Below are 6,000 nucleotides of genomic sequence, written 5' to 3'. Positions count from 1 at the left end.
AACAGTCTCACTGCTGCAAAAGACGGGGCATAAACCCAAGCTCCACAGAAAAGCACCCCTCCGCCACCCGAACTTCGGGCGGAAAAGCAAGGCGCAGGCGCACTGGCACACTGTTACCCGATTTGCCCACTTCCCCCTCCCGGTCTCAGCAATTTCACTTCCCCTCCTTTGGACATCTGCTTCCGGGGTATTGTAGGCTCAGCCCCTCCTCAGCTCTAACCCTCCTCTGCCCGAGGAGGGGGGGAGTCGAGGGGGTGGGGAAGAGTTCGTTGTTTGTTTACACGATGTGAGCGGAAAAAGAGACCAATAAAGTTTATTCTGGAAACAAAAGGAAAAAAAAACAGGGTGACAGAGAAAGGAGACGGGGGCGGGGGCGTGTGGCGGGGGCTAGAGAGGAGAGGGAGCTAGAAGGAGAAAGCGGCAGTTCCGGTGCCGCCGCTGCGGCCGCTGAGGTCTTGGGCTGCTGCTGCCGCGGCCGCTGGGGCTGGGGCCGCCGGCGAGGCAGGGCTCGGGCCCGGCCGGGCAGCTCCGGAGCGGCGGGGGAGAGGGGCCGGGAGGCGGGGGCCGTGCCGCCCGCTCTCCTCTCCCTCGGCGCCGCCGCCGCCGCCGCCGCCCGCGGGGCTGGGACCCGATGCGGTTGGAGCCGCGGAGCCTGGAGGAGCCCCGAGCGTGAGTAGAGCGCGGACCTGCCGGGAGCGGGCGCGGCCGGGATGGGAACGGGTCGGTGTGGGGGCCTCTCCGGCGCGCCCGTGGTATTGGGCGGGGGCTACCCACGGGTCGTCTCTCAGCGTCGGCCCGCGGCGGAGTTCGCCTGTGATCGCCGCTCCCCGTTCCCCGCCTGCCGCTGGCCTCACCCAGATGCAGAGGCGAGGGCTCGCCGCTTACTCTCCTTTCCCCCCTGGCTGCCGCCTCGCTCCAGGTTTCCTTCCTCCCTCGTTTTTTGGGATGGGGCGGCTGGAATCTGAGGAAGTGCACCCAGGGCCGCCGCCCCGGTCGCGGTAGCTCGGTCCCCCTCACCCTTGCACGCCCACCGGGCCCGCGGGTGGCGGGGCTGCCGCGAGCACCGCGGCGTGAGGGACCCTGGCGGAGCCGCGAGCTGTTCCGTAGGGGCTGTCATGCCCCAGGACTCCGGCCCCGCCAGCCCGGCGACCCTGCGTTTGCCTCACGCTGAGTTTAAATCGCCCGGCTGGGGCAGGGAAGGAAAACCGCTCTCCCCACCCCGCAGTTCCCCTCCCACCCTTCCTCTCGAGGTTGTTTTTTTCCTTTTAACCGAGACAATCAGACCTATTGGATCTTCATTCATAGACCTGAGACATTGTCTCGTGATTTGTGTCTTTACTAAGTCTATTATTGATGCCCGTTTCATAGCTCCTAAGTGGTTCAGAAAGGTAGGGTACGCCCAGGATTGGACTATGTAAACACCAGACGTTCAGCCTGTGTTTTGACCGCGGCTTGAGGGGTTTATTTTAGGATGCTAAAGGAATAGTGGTGATGGTGGCTAGTTCCCAGACTTAGGAATTGAAAGCCATTTTCTTAGATGTCAATAACTAGGGAACTGTTTACATAGCTATACGAAGGATAAGGGAGCGCAACAAGGGGGGCTTTGAGGAAAACAGCCCGCATATTCTTTAATGATAAGAGTTGTGATTTCGTTTTAGAAAAGCTTCCTCATTCCAGCGCCTTTGTGCACATTCGGTACATGGGTTTTCGAGATGATGTTTTCAATCTAGTTTGTGGGGCCTGGGAGAACCCCTCGAAAACTTGGGTAGATAAACTCCTGGTAACTCAAGTCGGATGATTTCAGTGGCCACATTTGAACCACTGCAGGCAGTATTGGTCGCATGCTTTCCTCCTTAGATAATAGATTCTCGGAGGTATTTGTTTACAAATTTGCTTTTATGCTGGATTGTGTGATGATGTTGAGAAAAGACCTGAAAAACACTTAAGATACCATGTTGCTAATTTAATTTAGATAAATCAGAATACTTTGTCTTTATTAAGAGGCCCTTGAAGCAACTGCAGTGTAAGAATTTGTTAGTATGTCTGTGTATTCAAGTTTTAAGATTTTTTAACTGAAGTGTTGAATTCTGGTTGACAGCATAGATCTCTAGCTAAACATCACATGTTATGGAAAATTTCAATTATCAGATTAACTGTTCTGCAGTGTCATCAACCAAAATTATCTGAAGAGGGCCCAGTAGAGAGAGAAAGAGAGAGGGAGAGAGAGAGAGAGAGTGTGTGTGTGTGTGTGTTGGTGCTTGTTTTTTAAGTTTTCTTGTCTCGTGTTTTGCGATGAAATCAAAATGTCATCCATAACTTTTTTCAAAAGTTTCTTGTGCATTTTTTATCTTTATAAAATTTCTTCACAAGATAGGTGATTGAAAGAAATGATAGCACATCATAATAGTAATAGCTCCGTGGAGGAAATAGCAAGAAAGTAAATGAATATTAACTTAATATCCAATTGACTGCAAGTATAAAGTTTGAAAGGCATTTCTGTCAGTTTTATTTGAAGAATTAAAAATGAACCACATGTAAATGCAGGACAGTGTTTTTATATAAAGTTTTTAAATTTTAAATAAATTGGATATAGCATGAAAGATGTCACTTGATACAATACTGTACTTGAACTGGAAGATTACTGCATGAATGTGTATATTCTCCTGGGGCTGGATATATGTAAAAGGGAGACTGAAAGAACAGTGACTTTGCCTGGCTCTGTGTATGGAACAGTCCTTCTGGAGGCAGAGCTTCCTTCCTGTCAGGATAAGATCCTCTCCATCCCAAATAAGTAGTCCCTTAAAAACAAAACAAAACACCTAGGTTTATAAGTAAAATACTTGCTAAGAAGATAGATCATAGTAACATTTTTCCTAAAACAGTTTGTGTGTAACTTTCCTGATTAGAGCCCTTTACTGAACAAAGAGTTTTAACATTTGTTGTTACCATTAAAGGGCATTTGCTCTGTTGATCTGTTTATTTGAAAAGAGCTAACTTAATCCCAGTTGATCTCTTTAGTAAGTAGAGTAGCATTAAAAGGATCGGTTCTCTATTTTATTATTTTAATATCTTGAATTCCAAGATAGTTGTGATTCTTTAAGTGAAATGCGTTCCTTAAGCATCATAAAAGATCTCATCTTTGGTAAAAATATTTATGATCTTTAAAATTGTGCACTTTGCAGGGAGTCTGCTTCTCCCTCTGACCCTCCCCCCTCTCATGTGCTCTCTCTCATTCTCTCTCTCACAAATAAATAAATAAATAAAATCTATTAAAAAAAATTGTGCACTTTTAGCAGCATAAATCATGGAATATTGTGGTTCATATTTTATTAGCAGTTATCAGGCTGTTTTCTTAAGTGTTGTCTTGAGTTACAGCACTCCTGTAGGCAGGCAGTATTACTATCTCTGAGAAATGACATTTTAATCTAGGGTCACAGGTGTTAGGTGACAGACTCATTGACAAAACCAGTGTTTTCTGACTCATTTTACTATATCAAGCTACCTCTAACCTGCTTCATCCTAAGGGCCAGAGAAGTTAATTACTTAAGATCACCTTTTTCTTTATTTCCAGTAATAAGTATATATTTTAAATTCCCTATATAGCTTAAACAGTAGTTTTCAATCCTGGCTACACATTAGAATCATCTAGTTAGCTTTTTTTTTTTTAAATACCAATACCAGGGTCTCATTCCCAGAGATTCTGATGTAATTGGTCTGAGATAGGACCCAGACATCTGTGATTTGTTTGTTTTAAAGTTCCCCAGGTAATAGTAATAGATAAGATTATAAAGCCCTTTCTTTCAAGGACCTGTATGATTTGGTCCTTGCTTGTCTCTCTAGGTTCATTTCTCCTCCCACAGCTTCCTTGGCCTTTCCCTGATGTCTTGTGCAAGTGCTCTTCCTGAAATATTTGCGCACTCCATACCTCTTCCTTAACTAGCTGACTCCTACTCGTCTTTCATACTGCCTCCTTCGAAAAGTCTAGTCTGGGTTAGGTATCCCTGCTTCCTGTTCCCATAGCATCTTGTATTCCCACTGTCATAGCATTGACTCACTGCATTGTAATTGCCTATTTATTTGTTTGTATCCTCCATCAGGATATACATTCCATGAGAAGGATAGGGAATCCTTCTATTTTATACACAGTTGTATTCTTATTGCCAAGCACAGTAGCCAGTACATAATAGGCACTTATTAACTGAATAAATAAGTATATTGGCAACAGATTTCTTTACAACATGTAATAATTTACAAATACCAATTAAGTTTTTATTCCTGCCAAATACATTTAATATCTTTGGTCACTAAAAATGTATATCTCTGAACTTGACACGCATATAATTTCATTTGGAGGGTCAAGACATTATAAATTATGTATAAATTATACCAAGCATGACTCAACCCCAAACACACACACAAGCAAAAATAAGGATCATTATTATGCACAGAACTGCACTGAAAATCAGGAGACTTGAATTCAAATCCCAGTTTCACCAGAAGCATTAGGTCCTTAGGCAAGTCTCAATCTTTTTGGGCCTCTGTTTCCTCTTCTGTAACACAGAGAGATTGTACCAGGTGCTCTACATGCTCCTCTGTGGTCTAGCCTTAAAATCTTATGAGTACTGGGGCGTCTGGGTAGCTCAGTCGTTAAGCATCTGTCTTTGGCTCAGGTCATGATCCCAGAGTCCTGGGATTGAGCCCTGCATCGGGCTCCCTGCTCCGCGGGAAGCCTGCTTCTCCCTCTCCCAGTCCCCCTGCTTGTGTTCCCTCTCTTGCTGTGTCTCTCTGTGTAAAATAAATAAATAAAATCTTTAAAAAAAATAAATCTTATAAGTACTAAAAATACTGGCTTTGGAATCTGAAGCTCCTTGGTTCAGTACCTGGCTCTTACAGTTACTGGCAGGATTACTTTGGACAGATTTCCTAATCTGCATAATGGGAGTAATTACTATCAGTAGAGTTGTTCTTGTTGAATTAAATGAAATCTAGATCCAAGAGAGTTTTTGTCCTGTATTACTTAATAAATGTTCATTTCCTTTCCCCTTAGGAGGTGTTAGATCTCATGAGTGGACTTACCTGAGATAACAGAAAGGCATAGTTAATGTAATCCTGTTTGCCACTTTGCTAACTGCTAGCATCACACACAGGTGTAACTAGGGACCAAAACCACACTGGCTTTTCGTTTCATTTTTTTAGAACCCCATTGCACTGTCAAACACCAGGTGTTAGCCTACTTGGGAAGTAACTGTGCCTAGAAGTTTCAACCATGACAGAATATCAAGTGCCAAGCTATCAGTACATCTATAGTAAATAAAATGAAGGAGGAGAGAGTCTGGAAACCTTATACCATCTCCAAAGATAAGTGAAATCAGACCTGACCATTCCAAAAGGAGACAAATTAAAACTAAGGGTGATTTATAAAAGAAGACCCAGAAATTTTGGTGAACTCTCTGTTCACCAAAGCTTAAAATTCAGGGATCATTATTTAGTAATTTCTAGGAGATACAGAAAATATACCTCTGGTCAGGACCAAATCCATAAGATAAAATTGCTCTTGATGTCAGATAGCAATTTCAGATATCAACAGACTGAAATTATTGATATTTTTCTCTATTTGGAAGCCATGTTTTTAAATATGTAGTTATCTTAGCCTTTATTTAGTAATAGAGAGTAACCTTACATGCAGTGTAATAATACCTCTTTGCTGAAGTTTCTTTTTTTTTTTTTTTTTAAGATTTTATTTATTTATTTGACAATGAGAGAGGGAACACAAGCAGGGGGAGTGGGAGAGGGAAAGCAGGCTTCCCGCTGAGCAGGGAGCCTCATGCGGGGCTTGATCCCAGGACCCTAGGATCATGACCTGAGCCCAAGGCAGACGCTTAACGACCAAGCCACCCAGGCGCCCCTCTTTGCTGAAGTTTCTTTTTTTTTTTTTTTTTTTTAAGATTTTCTTTATTTATTTGAGAGAGAGAATGAGATAGAGAGAGAGAGAGCATGAGA

The 6,000-nt window shown here is 43.9% G+C and overlaps 1 protein-coding gene and 1 long non-coding RNA gene across 3 annotated transcripts in view; one reads left to right on the top strand and one right to left on the bottom strand.

Moving 5' to 3' along the window:
* The first annotated feature begins 278 nt into the window (after positions 1 to 278).
* The window catches only part of PIK3CA (phosphatidylinositol-4,5-bisphosphate 3-kinase catalytic subunit alpha), an 87,712-nt gene continuing 81,990 nt past the window's right edge, over positions 279 to 6,000 (top strand). The window contains exon 1 of the mRNA XM_045903352.3: positions 279 to 669. The gene's annotated coding sequence lies outside the window, so the exon portion shown is untranslated. The remainder of the gene's footprint in view (positions 670 to 6,000) is intronic.
* LOC129045374 (uncharacterized) overlaps positions 2,492 to 6,000 on the bottom strand; it is a 45,810-nt gene continuing 42,301 nt past the window's right edge. For both annotated transcript variants that reach the window (XR_010409577.1, XR_008505032.2), the window contains one exon: positions 2,492 to 2,798. This is a non-coding gene — a long non-coding RNA (uncharacterized LOC129045374). The remainder of the gene's footprint in view (positions 2,799 to 6,000) is intronic.

This window comes from Mirounga angustirostris, unplaced genomic scaffold (assembly GCF_029215605.1).
Source record: "Mirounga angustirostris isolate CCGP_5_RB_7025 unplaced genomic scaffold, mMirAng1.0.hap1 SCAF_1, whole genome shotgun sequence".
NCBI classification, from domain to species: domain Eukaryota; kingdom Metazoa; phylum Chordata; class Mammalia; order Carnivora; family Phocidae; genus Mirounga; species Mirounga angustirostris.
The sequence above is the reverse complement of the archived record's forward strand: the minus strand, read 5'-3'. Positions and strand labels throughout refer to the sequence as shown.